At 39.1% G+C, this 16,878-nt stretch overlaps 1 protein-coding gene across 10 annotated transcripts in view; it reads right to left on the reverse strand.

Annotated features, from left to right (window-relative positions):
* Positions 1-12,686: 12,686 nt before the first annotated feature.
* MBNL1 (muscleblind like splicing regulator 1) overlaps positions 12,687-16,878 on the reverse strand; it is a 288,655-nt gene continuing 284,463 nt past the window's right edge. For all 10 annotated transcript variants that reach the window (XM_067550238.1, XM_067550686.1, XM_067550444.1 and 7 more), the window contains one exon: positions 12,687-16,138. The gene's annotated coding sequence lies outside the window, so the exon portion shown is untranslated. The remainder of the gene's footprint in view (positions 16,139-16,878) is intronic.

Raw genomic sequence — 16,878 nt, forward strand, 5'->3', positions numbered from 1 at the left:
GTCCCTGCTGCAGAAGCTGTCATCCCCACGTCTGCCCCACCCCTACAACATCCAGTCAATCCCATCCTCCAGTCAAATATCAGTTCTGCCTCTTCTCCTGGTCCACATCTTCGCAGGGGAAATTTGGGCATTTTGAAGTTTGCGGTCATTCCAATTTGGACCGAAAACAAATATGTTCAAAATTTCCCATTGAAAGGCAAATGATGAAAAAATGTGCATACTACAGATTGAAATATCTTATTTTCTAGATCAAAGTAGTAGCTGCTCTTAGTTTTTATTAAAAAACAAAACAATAATGTTTTGACTATTATGTTAATTATAAAGACATGACTTGTCACCTTTGCTGGTGGCCAGCATCAGCTCACTCTGCACCACTGCTTCTGCTAATGATTGAGTCCGGGCACAGAATCCCAAGGCAAAACAGGATCCTTGGTCAGAATCCCTGCTCCGTGGGTTAGAATCCTAGTCTCTAGCCCAGAGCCCTTTCCTCTTTTCTTTCGAGACAGCTTGGATTTTGTTACCAAGACAAAGTCCGCTACCCATTCATTCAGGGTGTCCTGCTCACTTCAGAGCATATCCTGTACAATTCCTATCTCCCTTCATGAGCACAGTAATAATGATCTATTATCAATAATTGAAACAATTTCAAACTGAGCAACAAAACTTAGTTGGTAGAATTGTGGGTAAGAAACATTATAATTCATGGAAAGGGAACAGGCCAAAACTGGCTTTTCCTCTTCTCCTCTATAAAGGGAGCAAAGAGCACCATCCCTGTAAGCCTTTACTTACATAACTCCTCTTATTTGGCACATACATACTAATAAATATTATTCATAGTCTGTTTTCTGCTGCATTTTATGGTAATCTGATATGTGTATACTGCCTTTTATAATCTGGTCCTGAACAATAATCTTGCTACTGATAAGGATGAGGTCCCAGATGCCAGGAAGAAAGATTTGCCACTGTACTGTGTGAGTAATGAATTGCTATAAAGAGGGGGACTATATACATAAAACCAGGACAAATATCAGATGTATACCATTATCCTTATTATTAACAAAGTTTCAAGTTAACTTGAGATTTCTAAGCCAGTGTCATAAATAAGCATTATTTAATAATACATGCTGATTCAAGATGAGCAGACAGGGTAGTTGTCACACTTGGACTGAAATAACTTCTAATTGTTTCAGAAATATTCAACTTCAGTGGTCCTAATGTGCCTCTTTGGTTCCAGGTATTCTTTCAGCATGAACCAACTCTGACTGAAGTAAATGGAAAGTTGGAAGTGGGAGTTGGAACATTTTTTTAAAAGTATTTGCTACACTCAGGAGGTGGGTGAAGTAGATGCGCTATCTAATAACTCTAACATTAGAGTAGATTAGAGTAGATTAATATTAGAGAATATTAGCGTTATTAGAATCAGGTTCTGGAATACATGGAGGATACAGCATATTCATATATTGGAGAGCAGCAACTATCTACTTCTGCAGTGCAAAGAAATTGCAAAGACTATGTGCTCAAACTGGCCACTCAGTCTCCATCAAGATTTAACGATCACAGATTTAACCATCATTTTCTGGCCTTCAACAACAATAGAAGAAAAAAGCTGTTGTAAGATGGCCTAAGACCAGTATTGAACAGCTGGCAACAGTACAGCGTGCTTACATTTTAATTGCTTGTTCTGCCGTGTCCAAAATCACCATTGATACTATTGTTGAGACTGTTTGCCATTTAAAATAAGCAAAACCAAAAACCAAACAAAAAAACCAAACAAAAAAAAGCCCTCAGAAATGACTAACTAGTCCAGAATACAACATGGTCTGTAGCACAGCACAACCAAAAAAATTATGCACACACTGACAAGTAGCCAGCTCCATTATGGAAAAATATGAAGAGTCACACAAATAGCCTTAGAGCTGAAAATAAGAATGGCCACACCAGGTCAGAGCAATGGGCCATCTAGCCCAGTATCCTGTCTTCTGACCGTGGCCAAAGCCAGGTGCTTCAGCAGAAATGAACAGCTCAGGCAATCATCAAGTGATCCATCCCCTGTCATCCACTCCTAGTTTCTGGCAAACAGAGGCTAGGGACACTCAGCGCATGGTGTTTAAATAACTTGTTTAATTGAAGTCATCCTCAGAATATCATGCTGCCACTCTGTGATGGTCTATACTATTATATTTATCACTTTTACAAGTCTATGAGAAATCTTGCCTTGTGAGGTATCATTTGAAAACTCATAATCTGCTGAATATTACTACCCTGTTGAAATATGCATAGCAACACTATATTTGAAGTTATGAGATTTTACGGTATGATTGTTACCCATAATTATAGCATATTTCAGTAACTCCCACAAACCAGTTTTTCAGAGACAAAGATACAATAGCCCAGCCAGGGGTTAAAGGGTGATCACTTGCTTAAACAGCCATTCTCCAGCAAAGGTGTGAATAAGAAATTTACAGAAATTTAATCACAGGATGGTTCAACCCTCATGTCCACAAGAGCCTGCTTGTCGCCTGCACCCCAGCCAAGGGGTAATCCTCAAAGTTGGGGCAGTGCCATCAGAATGAGAGACAATGGCCTCCACCTCACCTCCTCCCACCCCCCACCTCTACTCACGATAGCTACAATGCTCGAAAAACAAAGGTGTCCACCACCCCCTGTAGAATTGCATGTGCACATACAGGGAAGTGGTTCTCCTGGGTCTGGATTGAGGCACACAAGCAGGGCAGTGTGGGAAAGTTTGCAGTGCCACTACCTAGTCTGTGTATCCTCTGTGGAGAACAATAGACTTCAGATTCCAGTTCCTTTTATTCATTCACCCAGAGCCATTTTACTGGGAATCAGCAGATTAGGCTATTATTCCCGGTTATGCCACAGACTGTCAGATCACATTAATCACCCAGGAAGGAAAAAAGTGAACATATAGAACCAAATTCTGTTCTAATCCAGAGTGGCTCCACTGACCACTACAAAGTGATTTTGAATTTATGTTGGTGCAAAGGAGAGCAGAATTTGGCTTCTAAGGCCAGATTCTCAGCTAACATAAATCAGAGTAGTTCCATGGAGGTCACTGGAGTGATACTAATTTACATTAGCTGAAGATCTTGATCCATTATGTCTGGATTCTTACTATTTCAAATCAGGAAGAAGTTATTTAGTTTTGAAAAAAAGGTGAATCCTCTTCCAAATAGATCTTTGCCTATTTATAGAAGCAGAGCAGAACTTAATCTCTTTTGACAGTTCAGTTGTGTTTGGTTAAATGTTTTGGAGTTTTACTTATTTTTCATTTATCGCAGTCTTCACTCACTGCTCAGCCCAGAAATGGGGGAGCTAAAATAATACCATCCAAAAGGCTATTCACAGATATTTCCACTCCCTTTCTCCAGAAGCAGGAAATATTCAACATCTCACCAGAAACCTTGTTTTCATAGAATTTCCAGCCCAACATATACATATCAAAGAAATAGTTCTAATAGCTAGCTAAATTTCAGAGAAACATCTGAAGTTTGAATGCATGTCCAAAGCAAATGTGGGGCCAGATTGCATTCTCAGCTTCACTGGTGTAACTATGAAGCATCTCCACTGCTTTCGTAGCAGTTACTCCAGGTTTCCACTGGTGTAACTGAGATCAGAATCTGGCCCAGGTAAAGTTTGACTTAAAATATGTCTATATCAGATCTAGAAGGTGCAATGTCAAGTGCATGAAGACATACCGGCACTAGCTCTGATTGAGCGGGTATGTCTCCCTGAGCTGAAAGTTACAGCTGCAGCTCAAAGTATAGCCATATCTTTAGATGAGCACCTAAACTTGGTTAACTCCAATGTTTTGAGACTCTCCAATCACCACTTAAAAGTGTGGTGTGATGCTCAGCATGTTTTTTTCCAAGTCACTTGCCTCAGTCGTAATCCTGGCATTTGACTGTCAGTGTAAAAGACTAAATTCCTTAAGATTTTTCTAACGTGCTTGGGATTCTCAACTTCAAACCCTCTCTTGGCATAAGGCACCTAGACTGTGTTTCACAAGGAGGCGGTGCTAGCAGAGGTCACTCAAGGCAAACGGCCACCCGAGGCAAAATTTCAGTGTGCCATCCCCATCCTACCACCTATGACAGAGTTTCTCAACTGGTGGGGATGAGGGACAGGAGGGGGCGGGGAAGAGGTTGTGCCTGATTTTCAGGTTGGGGTGGGGGCACAGCAAGCCTTTTGCTAGTATGGTGATTATGCAGAAGTGGCCGGGGGAGGCGGGCCAAATGCCAAGTCACAGCGCCACTCACTTAGGTCTGGCCCAGGTCTGGTCGTGATAAGGGGTGGCTAGGCCAAATGTGACTGAGAGGCACTGCGATTTAATGCACAGGGCACAGTGCCACCCCGGTTTGGCCCAGCCACCCCAGGCGCTCTATCTAGGCAGCTACAATGGCCTCTGGGAGGATCCCCCTTCAGAACGTTTAGACTGGTGGTTGGGATACATACCTAGGGTGTGGGAGACTCCCAGTTCAAGTCTCCTCTGCCTGGGTGGGAGAAGGAACTTGACGTGGGATCTGCCATCTCCAAGATGAACGACCTAATCATTGAGCTACAGGATATTCCGATATGGGGCTCCCTCAGGTTCTCCTGTTGAAGCTGTTCCACTGTGGATAATAATAATAATATTGTTAAAAGAAATTGGTGCAGAGGGCTGGATTCTTGATCTCCCACATCCCAGGTGAGTGCTTTAACCACCAGGGTACGGAGTCACCCACGCTTGTTCGTTCTCTCTTTGGCCCTGTAACTGTTTTGTTATTTATCCACAATGGAACAGCTGCAACAGGAGAGATTGAAGGAGCCCCACATTAGAAGATCTCAGAGCCCGGTGGTTAGAGCACTAACCTGAGAGGTCGCAGTCCCTGTTCAAATCCCTTTTCTCCCTTTGGAAGTGAGGGGACTTGAACTTGGAGTTCTCCCACATCCCCGCTGAGTATCCTAACCACTGGGCTAAAAGTTGTGAAGAAGGTCATCCTCCCACCTGGCCATTTTGGGTAGACTCCCCTAAACATTGGGGTCCGAAACAGTAGGTAAGGTCTGAGCATGCTTACGCAATTGGGTCCTGCAATAGAATTGGGGGAGGAACACCTATCTTCCCCCAGTGTGTGCACTGCACTGGGGCTTATGTGTCCAGATGCCTGCTGTGGGGCTGCAGTGCACCTGCTCAATGGCAAAAACATAGGTGCCTAGGAACTTTTACAGCAAAAGTTTAAGCCCTGAGCAATTTTAGGTGCCTACAGGGTTCAGAGCAGCTGAGCGGGGACTGATTCTAGGATTTAGGCACTTCAGTCCTGTTGTGAATCTAGCCCTTAATTTGTATTACACCTCTTATTTTGAAATGATACATTACTTGCACATCTTATACAAGCCTCAACTTTTACTATTAAAAGTTGATGAGAGAAAGCAAGCGCTAGCCTTGGTGCCATTAGCTGAGAGGTTTGTATGAACATTTTTATCACTAAAGAGCTACCTACTGTCACAATATACTGTACTTCTGAACCGACACAATAACCGCCATGAAACAATCTCGTAGCACTCTGTAGGATCATCAACAATGCCATAAACAGCGATATGCAATATAAATCTCAAAGCAGTCGAAACTCAGCAGAACTCTTAAGCACAGATCCCTGACCCAAATGCATTTATATTTCATATTTACACCAATATACAAACTGGTCCAAGAGAGCCAAACAACAAATGTTTTAGTATTACCATTGTCAAACTACGCCTTTCTATCAGGAACCTGTGCTTTTCTGATTTTGACACTTTTGAGTGTGTCTGTTCCTTAACTCACATCTTCTAGCACATCATTTCTCTGGACAATTCTTAGGACCAGATCCATGATTTGTAATCTTTTGTTTAGAGCATCAGCATAAGATTCTGTTTTCATTAAAACCTTTCAAGCCTTTAGGAGGCTCAAAGCTCTCTCTTCATTACATTTTGTATGTGTGTCATAGAGATTGGGGCAGAATAAAATGAGAAGCTATGTTTATATCCCCTCAGATAGCAAGAAACACCATCAGCATTTAAAAGTGGTCATCAACACAATCACATGATGTTTATCACTGTTTAAAACACAGGCATAATCTAGCAACGTACCATACATTCCATAAGCCCCTCAACAAGCCAAAAGTTCCCCAAATACCCTTGTTACTTGGCGGTGCCCTAGAAACTGCTTACATTGTCTATCTGTTTAGTGTGGCACTCGGCTTGGACAAATTCGCAGACCTCACCAAATTCCAACACTGACACCTACTGGAACTATATGCTGTTCAGAGCTAATTTATAAACAGAGACAAATCATAGGCATTTTTAAAGCATGTTGCAGCTTTATGAACCTCAAAAGTCCTTACAAATATTTAACAAACACTGTTTCTCATTTATATGTCAATAATCAGAAAATACATTACAAAATTAAAAGCAAGTGTCTGGATACAACCAATCCCATCATGGTTGTGCCCAAGTAATTTACCTGTATGTACAGCATTCTCTCGAGCCCATAAACCATTTTAAAGATCAGACAAATTAGAGCTCCATTTATAAGTCTGCAAAGGGTAAGATTATGATTACTTGTTTGCTGCATATGACAAGTATTTTTCCATTTCAACACCTGCTGTTCTCTGCAGTGCTGTCCCAGTCACCAGGTTCATATTAGAGATAATGAACATATCAAACTGGAAAGGAAAGCTGTGCTTCGCAGAAAGCAGTTTTGCAGTAATCAATATTTGTTCAGTCCCATTTTTACAAGAAGGATTTCAGTTCTTCATTTCTTAAAGCCTCAGAACAGCAAAGAGGAGCAGAATTTGTTGGTTTTATTTATTTGTTAAAATGTTAATTTTAACTATAAAAAATTTGGCCTTGACTCTTGCTTAGTCTAGACGGTATTTTTTTAAAATGTTTGAGATGCTGCAGCAAAAAAAATGCCCTCCCTCCTTCCCCCCCATAAAAAATGTTTAGCTCTATATCTACAAATTAGACCTTTATTAGTCAGTCACCTTTTAGGCTTGCTAAAACTGGATAGCATGTCAGACCTGCTGCTTCAGTATGTCCCTTCCTTACTAAAGGTCACCGGGGTGGCAGGGGTGTACGGAGGCACTTCAACATAAATAGAATCAGGATTTAGGGATCTTCCTGCCCCTTCACCACACAGTTCTGGGAAAGCAGTGGGCATAATATTGTTATGATAGAAGTCACCAGGTGGCGATGTTCCATGTAGTTTTACAAGTTCTTTTTCTTAGTAATTGAGCACTATTCAGTCTTGGAAGACATGCTGTATTACTGTTAGTTTTCTAATGCAATTTCTTTTGGGAGTTTTGTTGCAAGGAGCAGAAGCGTTTGTGATGTAATCTCTCCAACTAGAGTCAGTATCTGTAGCAGAAGGGAACCAGGTACTAGTGTTTTGGCTAAAATTTCCCAAAGGAGGAATTTCCTGTGTGTTGTTTGACCACTGCTGTTCCAGGTATCTACTGCTATATTTGTAAATAAAGCAAGTTACACTAGGAAAATACCTTGATGCCTAGACACAGATTTCTTCTTCGAGAAACTGACCTGCAAGGCAGTGAAACTTAATACCACTTGGCAAGGGGGGCAACAATACAAAGAAGGCCCCTCTGTCTGATTCACCAGAACATCATTTTATCTTGTCCTTGTGTCCAAAGTAGAAATGTTTAAGTGTTGTGGTCATGAAGGGTCCTCTGCATCCTTCTATGTATGTTATGGAACCCATACAGATACAACCAAACAACTGGTACATGAAACAGGTATGTGCCCTTCCCTGCCTCCCTACCCTACACAACTTTTTCCTATCCTGTTTCCCTCAGTGTGACTATAGAAGGAACACTCACTCCCATGTTCCAGCCAGATTTGTTTATGACTAGGGCTCGTCAGCCTGAAGCTCACAGGAACCCTCATTCTTACAAGCCACCAAATCATCTGACACTATCACACTGGAAATGCACCTCCCAGGATAGAACACTGGGCCACTGACATGGCAGCTCTTGACAGAGCAGCATATCAGAGAGAGGAAACTCCATAAATGTGATACCATTTGCTTGTTATTTTTAGTTATTTGATTAACAGGTAACTATGGAAGGGCAGTGCACATGGACCTGGTGCGACAGTGCTACAGGCACTTATAGTCAGAAGTAATTGGTGTATGACAACAACTTCCTGGCTTCACTTGGCACTTCTTCTATCTGACATGTTACATTCTGAGTATCCTCCTCCCCTCCTGTCCTTTTCTCTTTGTTTTAGTTTTTTTTCCTCCAGATTTTCATAACACACAAAACAGTGGACAAATGTAAAATATGAATGACTAGCGCTGGTCCTGGACTGGGGCTCCTAGGGTCTCCTGCAATTCAAATAATATATTGCACTTACCTTTATCTTCTGAGCACTTCTTTGCCTCACATCCAACAACACAGTCAACCAATCCTAGCTCTAAAGATAAGAACAGTATTATAGTGTATATAAATTTATTGCTACTGAGAGCAGATTTTCTCCCTTAATGATTGTATAGCGCTTTGAAGATGAATTGTTTAGTGCTTTGTTTGTAATGTGCTATATAAGTGCACATTATTATAAAAGTACTAAATATAATGTTTGCTACATCTTTTTGATCCCAGTAAAAACACAATCTACAGAAGCCTTGTGGGCCCAATTCTGGTTGCATTTAGGTTGGTGTAAACTCTATTGAACATAAAGGCATTACAGTTGTGTAAAAATAGTCATAAATCAGCATTAGGCCCCGTCAAGTATCTGTATTCACACCACTATAAGGCTGGCATAACAGAGCTAAGAACCAGGCCCCCTGCTTCTGTATTTTGCCAAACGCAGTAATTAATTGCAAATACGCTTAGCAAAACCCACTGTTGCAGCACTGCCTCAGTTTTCCCACAACCATCTTTGGCTTGCTCCAGCTGCTCTCCAGCCAAGCCACTTTAAAGTGTTCAACCCTTTCCAAGAGGGCAGAGTCCCTTAGTTCCACTCCAATACAACATCAGAACAAGAGTCCCCTTTCCTGCTGGGCTCAGCCTTCAGCCCCCTTCTTTACACAGGGTCCCACACGCAACAGCCTGTCTCACTGTCCAGCTGCCGCCTCCCGGGCTGCAATCTACTCAACCATCTCATCAGAGCTACCTTCCTACCAAGGACTTCTGGCAGGCCACAGGCCCTTCTGAGCTCAAGACTGGATTATTGCCTCACAACAGAGTAGCTTGTCCACTCTCCTCCCCAACCATCTCTCAGTTGCTAGGCTTTCCTCCTCCTCAGGCAGCCTGTCTGCTCTCCTCCCCAGCCAGGGGATTCTGTCCCATCTGGCCTCCTCATCCAACTCAAGTGTCAAAAGTAACCATCCGTAGATGCTTCACCCCAACCCAGGCTCTCCAGTCCATCCCCACTCGGCTTACAGAGCTGTGCCTCCAGAGGGCAGCTTCCCACAGTTGTTAACCTTTATGGCTTTTTCTCTTCTCTGGCTGCCTTCTCTCCTCAGGGTTGCTACAGGAAACTCTCTACAGCAGCCTTCCTCAGCCAGTGTAACTTACCTGCCTCCTCTCCCCCACCACTGGCAGCTTTCCCTGGGGATTTCCATTCCTGCTGCCTTTTCCTCCTTTTAAGTCCCACGCCGTACAGTGAAGTAGCAGGGCAGGGCTAATTAAGCAGGGCTGACTGGCCCCAGGTCTCTTGGCTCTTCAACAGGGCAACCAGCCCATTTAAGGCACATGTATGAATAGTTTATATTTGAGCAGGTTAAACATTCGCTGACCAGCCCTCCTGGGGCAGACACATTGGAGATCAGCATTGACAGCTGTCAGCTGATCGGGTAGGGGCAAAAACAGTCACAGAGCATCAAGTCTTTTCCTCCAGGCATCATGTTTATAACAAGAGAATAAAATTTGTTAACACAAAGTAAACAGAAAAGGCTCAAGCCAGTCCTATGAACCCAGGTGTGAACCCTTTACTCCCCTTGCCTTAGCCCAAATAACCACTCTTATAGCCCTGGCTCTGAACACCTGTATAATGACAGCAGGGAAGCTCAGCTGCTTACTAATGACCAGGTAGTACCCAATGTGCCTCATTATATCATGATGGATAATTAGGCGAATGCAAGCTCCCAGTGTGATGCTGTGGCCAAAAGGACTAATGCAATCCCATAGATGTTTGAACTGCGGAATTTCAGTAAGAGTACGGAGGTTATGCTACCTCTGTATTTGGCAACCGTGCCACCGCTGCTGAAATGTTTCTAGTGCTGGTATCCACAATTCAAAAAGGATGTTGATTAACTAGAGCTCATTCAGAGAAGAGCTACGAGAACAACTCAGAGATTGGAAAACATACTTTAGAGCTATATAAATAGAGTTCCTTGAGCCTCTTTAACAAACAACAATTTAAGGGGTTTTTACTCGATCACACTTTATAAGTCCCTATCTGGGAACCAAAAATTTGATAATGGGCTATTCAATCTATCAGACAAAATTAAAACAAGATCCAATGACTGAAAGTTGAAGTTAGACAAATGCAGACTAGAAATAAGGCACACATTTTAAACAGTGAGGGAAATTAACCACTGGAACAATTTTCCAAGGGCTGTGGCAGATTCTCCATCAATGGTGATTTTTTTCAAATTAGCATTAGATGTTTTTTTAAAAGATCTGCTCTAGTTCAAACAGGAATGAATTTAGGGAAGTTCTATGGCTGGTGTTATGCAGGAGATCGCACTAGACAATCACAGTGGTCTCTTCTGGCCTTATAATCTATGAATCTATTACCTTTAGCTGCAACTTCCAAATTTAGGCTTGGCATAAACTGGAGTTTTAATAGAGGGCCAAGCAACACAGTTGGTAAATTAACTCACCTTTCAGATAGGTTCAAATGACAGCACACTTGGGTTTGAGACAAGGAAGATGAGGTAATATCTTTTATTGGACCAACTTCTGTTGAAGGGAGAGAGAGAAGCTTTTGAGCCACATAGAGCTCTTCTTGAGGCCTGCTGATTGTATAAGCTCAAAAGCTTGTCTTTCTCACCACAGAAGTTGGTCCAATAAAAGATATTACCTCACCATCGTTGTGTCTCTAATACCCTGGGACCACCATGGCTACAACACTGAACAGCACATGGTTGGTTAGCAAACCAACAGAACCCTGGGAGGGAGGGTGTCAATCCTGCAAATAGATTTTACACATGGACCCTCATTGATCCAGAGGATCCCACGGATGTCAGTGATATTCCACATGGGAGTATGAATCTTTGTGAATCTGTTTTCAAGATGGAGCCCTTAATCCCTAATGGACAACAGACAATCTCCATCCCAAACTGATACATGACCAGATTTGGATTAGGGTTTCTGCAGCTAAGGTTGGGGTGTTGTGGCTGATCTAAGTGTGGAGATACCCCATTCTGCTTGACTGTAGCCAGTTCTATTAGCCCCCATTTTCAGGAGCCAAAAATTCACATAATTAAAAAACCAAACAAAATTATTTTAAAATGAAAGCTTAATAATGGAAGGTCCCATAAAAGGTAAAGTTAGGAACTGCCGTGGGTAACTGGCAAGATATTGTTATTATTTTCCTTGGGGGTACCACTGCTGTTTAATACCAGGCATTTTTAAGCAGAATTTTCCATGAGGAGTGCTACTCAGAAATGATTGTCATGGTATGGCCTCATGTCTCCAACATATACAATATGGATGCAATTTAATACTTTGTCCCCTGAGTAAATATAATTTTCAGAAACAGAAATAACCCGCTTTAGGGAAATACTCTACTTTTAATACAGTAGAACCTCAGAGTTATGAACACCAGAGTTACAAACTGACCAGTCAACCACACCTCATTTGGAATCAGAAGTGCACAATCAGGCAGCTGCAGAGAGAAAAAATAAAAAAGCAAGTACAGTACAATACTGTGTTAAACGTAAACTACTAAAAAAAATAAAGGGAAAGCAGCATTTTTCTTCTGCATAGTAGTGTTTCAAATCTATATTAAGTTAATGTTCAGTTGTAAACTTTTGAAAGAGGAACCATAATGTTTTGCTCAGAGTTACGAACATTTCAGAGTTACGAACAACCTTCATTCCCAAGGTGTTCGTAACTCTGAGGTTCTATTGTATTTTCCTCTGCCCGTGAACTGAAGCTAAACAAATTCAGACTAGAAATAAGGTATAAATTTTTAACCATCAGGGTAATTAACCATTGGAACTACTTAACTATGGCTGTGATGGATTCTCCTTCACTGGAATTCTTTAGATCTAGACTAGATTTATTTCTTACATATATGCAGCAGTTCCAACAGACGTTATGGGCTTTCTGCAGCAATTATTGGATAAGGCTGTCTGGCCTGCGTTATGCAGAAAGTTAGACCAGGTGATCAAAATAGTCTCTTCTAGCTTTAAAATCTATGAATCTATAAAGTCAGGAAGCTAGAAAATGAATTTTTATTAATGCATGGGACAGGTCTGTAAAGTATTGTAAATATCTGATTTGGATATAATATACTGTTTCCTGGTCTGTATTGCATATGTGATATATGTACATTATACAAACAAAATATGATAGTTAACTTTTTTCAGTTAAATAATTCCCCCTCAGACATAAATAAACATGTGACTCCATTAAAATGCACACAAAACAAAATAATGTAACTTTTAATCTGAAATAGAAAAATATAATTAAGAAAGAGAAGTTTTATTAGGGCAATTTCACTTTATTTTTTCATACAGCAAGGTCAACTATAGCAGTAATAATAAAATAAGCATGGAAACAAATTGCAGCCCAGGACAGAGTACATAATTTGCAGCAACTACAAGCAAAAAGTAAGTCTGTGATTACATAATAGTAAAACCAAGCACATCTGTCCTTTCAGCAGATGAAAGTTGCAGGGTTGCAAGTAAATGCAACATTATTAAATCAGTGTGAATACCGTATTTACCAGATAAAATAATGGCCTAATCATTTTTCTTTCCAGCTTTGGCTTATATAATTACATGGTTTCTTGAGTGCTTTTCATTTAAATGGCAAAATTTGATAGGTTTTGGTTTTTCACCTGCTAAAAGAACAGGACCATTACAATAAAAAATAATCACATAACTACAGCTACAGTGTGCTGTTTGGTTTGCCTGTTCATGATTTAATTTTTGTGAAAGTCAATATTTGTTTTGAAAATTCTTGTTTTGTGAACAATAAACCACTGAAATTGTCAGAAACTGCTTTGAATAGCATATATCTTTAATATAGTTGGTTGTTTTGTTGTTTTTTTTGTTTGTTTTTTTTTTGTTTTGTTGTTTTTTTTGCTTTTGATACTTTAAACATGCAGTAGTTTTTGAATAATGTACGGAATATTTAATCCATGATTTCACCTTGATGGTTTGAAGTACCAGCATTTTTTTTTAATTTTTTTTTTTTTTTTTAAAGTAATGATTTTCAGGCAGATTTGAACCAGTGGAGCTTTTGTCAGTCATGAGATCTTGGAAGGATGGCATATCTTTCCAGCTGAAAAAATCCTGGCAAACTACAAGCTGTCCACAGAAAGCAAAGCAACTTTTTTGAAGGGGTATGGAGTGCTAACTCTGTGCCATTTTGCAAGCAATTTTGTTCAGCCTGTCATTTTATTAGCCTTAACAAAACTCCTTGTAATTATAGACATTTTTATTCAAAATAAGATCTTACTATTATACAGGTTTCTCTCTTTTTTGACTATATACAGAAGTGCAAAAAGTCAACCTTCTCTCTATACGTTCCCACATGCTAAACTGCAGCATAATCAACCCTCAAGAGTTTGCACACACGCTTTAATTCTTGTTACGTAAACTTTGAGTATTTGGATTATCAACAAAAAGTCCCTTGATCTATTGATTATGCAGCTTATTTATAACAAGGCCTGATATTCAGGGATTTCAAAAAATATTTAAACAATATTTTAACATTTGAAATGGATACAGTAGAAAATAAATTTTATTCTAATATCTAGGAACTAGATTTTCTTATAATAACTAATTACAAACAAAATAAATCATCAAAATATTATTCAATTGTCTGCCAGGATTGTTGCGATAGCAACAACTGAACTTCTTACTTAGCAATGATTATATAATTATAAGATATCCATATAAAAGATCTTTGTTCTTTTAATGAAAACTAGACAAGAACTAACAATGACTGACGTTCTTACATTGTAATATTAAATCAGTAAAATATAAATCATTTAGTTAACAATAATACAAATACTCATATGCCACTACATGTAAATTCAAAACTGAGTATGTTATGAAGAAAAAACCTACTTTTTAATTTTTTTATTTTTTTTTATTTTGAAAAAGTCATCAGTAAAATCTAATAAAACAAAAATTCTATAAACTGAAATGGTATTCATCTGGTAATAGAAAATGAAAATGATCTAATAAATGTAAGAAATAAAAACTACATTTTTAACAAGAAAAAATAAGTAATATTCTATAATGTAAGTAACTACAATAACATGTGAAGTCACCTATACTTTCTTAACACGATTGAAATTACATTGGTATGGGTTTTAACCCGTAATGTAATAATCTAAGGCTTTAATAGATGTACAGTACAATCAGTAAAATCAACACATCATTCTTATACTAGAAAGCATCACTCTCAAGCATAAAAACTTGCAGTAAACTTGGAAGTATGGAAAGTTCTATAACTGAACTCTCACTTCTTCCACTCCATGCTATACTACCAGTGACCTGGCCTCCACTTCAGCAGTTTGCTGAACAGAGCAAAAATATCCTTTACTAACTGCAACATCCAAACCACAAAAAGGAATTCCTTTGGATGAATCCATTCTTAAAAACTTGAATGCACATCTTTTTTTTTCTTATTATTATTATTATTTTGTAAAGGCTTTCTAAGGCTATAAGCAGTTAATCTGAACCAAAAAAATCACATAAAACTCACCCAGGTATTTAACCCACCCACTTTCTATGCTAATTAACATCTCAATTTTTTCATATTTTGGTTTTTATCATGCATCTGATGTCAGTGCTTCTTTTTTCTTTGTTTAGAGTCACAATTTTGAAGTGTGACTTTGATGAAACATTTAAGGAAAAGTGAAACCCATCTCTGCAAAGCATTTATAGTCTTTTGACTTTTGACAGAGGCTATAAATAGAAGCAAAATAAGTTCCTCAAACATTTGTTATTGTGTCTCAGAAATGACTTTTCCCTTTTGTATATTGAGTTATTCAGTATAATATGCATAAATCTTACACTACAATGCCTTAAAATAGTTTATATATATTTATATGTCCAGTATGTGTTAATTTAATCTGTATGATTGTTTTTCTGTTGTCTACTTTTATTGTAAGGTAGAATCAGCCATTTCTGAGACAGCTTTGGTTTTGAAACAGAATGGTGCCTTTGACTGAATAGTACTAACAAAATAAGCAAAAACGTGGCTCTGAAAATAACACTGCAGAAATAATACTCTAATTTGATGTACAGTCTATGGCACTTCATGAGAATCCTTAACAACATGGTACTTAAAGCCATTGATGTGCTTTAAAATATACATAGTTGTGGTTTTGCTTGGCACATTCATCTGTCAGATACCTCTCTTACCACTTCTTACAATCTATTACATTAAAAATATTACTCAAACAAAAATTACTGTGCATGCACGCTCTCATCTATAATGGCAACTTTAAATACAAGGTGCACCTTTGTTATTTGTAAACCTTGAAAGAAATAAACTTACTTTAAAAATTATATCTTGGTCTACAGACGTACCAATACATAATAGATTTATGGTTACACCAGAGTCTGTCTTTTCAAGATGACATACATGATTATGTAGGAAATAACTACATATGCCTTTTTAAATGTATAGGCATACCTCTGCGCTAGAAAAGATAGACAATGTTGTAGTTTTAGACAATAAGATCACCTCAGCACAAATATCAATTAAATGTACAAAGTATATAGGCAACAGTGTGCAGTGGATTTCCAAGTTGTTGTTTCATCTTGCTAACATGCAGTATGTGGATGTCTTACTGCTGAGGGAGTTTTGTGGCTTGACAGTATATACATTATGGCTAATGCTTGTGTCCTTTTCTCTATCCAAGCACACTGTCCTTTTCTCTTTAGTATGATCTAGACAGGAAAGCAGATAGAAAATGAATTTAGCATTTTCATTCATTTTCTTAAAGCAACCTCAACATGAGATGAATCTGACATGGAAGTCAAGAAGAATTTTGCATACAGAAAGACAACAGGATTGTGCCTCAAATAATTTCTTCACAGCAAAGATTTACTTTGCAGACACTCTAGGTGACCATGTATAATAAAATAGCATCCTGTTGCTCTTGAATTTTATAACCTCCTCCTAGTTAATAAAACCTTAGGATTAACAGTATACTGCTCACTTATTGGCTTTGTGTGAGGGGTCATATCCTGAAGCGTATGGAGTCAGTCGGTGATATTCCGATTGACTTCGGCGGGATCAAGATTTTGGATAACATTTTCAAAAGTGCCTAAGCAATCTGGGAGCCGAAGTCCCACTGACTGTTAATCAGACTTAGACACTTAAGTGCCTGTCCCTTTTGAAAATGGGATTTAGGCCATTAAAGGATTACGGACAATTGTAATCACCGGGAGTTACGTGCCTGTGGCCCTGGGTCTAGGTCACTTATGAGCGTTCGAAAATATGGAAATTTGAAAAAATTGGCCTAACAGAAAAATAAGGAACTTGTATGATTCCATATATTAAATCAATAGTACACTCTCACCTTAAAAAAAGCATTTTGTTTTGGCACCTCATTTCATTAAGGACATAGCAAAAAATATCAAAGGTCCAGAGAATGGCAATAAAAATTAGAAATGGAGGCAGGGGA

Source organism: Emydura macquarii, unplaced genomic scaffold (assembly GCF_026122565.2).
Source record: "Emydura macquarii macquarii isolate MOO-44397 ecotype Brisbane River unplaced genomic scaffold, CSIRO-AGI_Emac_v2 contig_18, whole genome shotgun sequence".
Lineage (NCBI taxonomy): Eukaryota > Metazoa > Chordata > Testudines > Chelidae > Emydura > Emydura macquarii.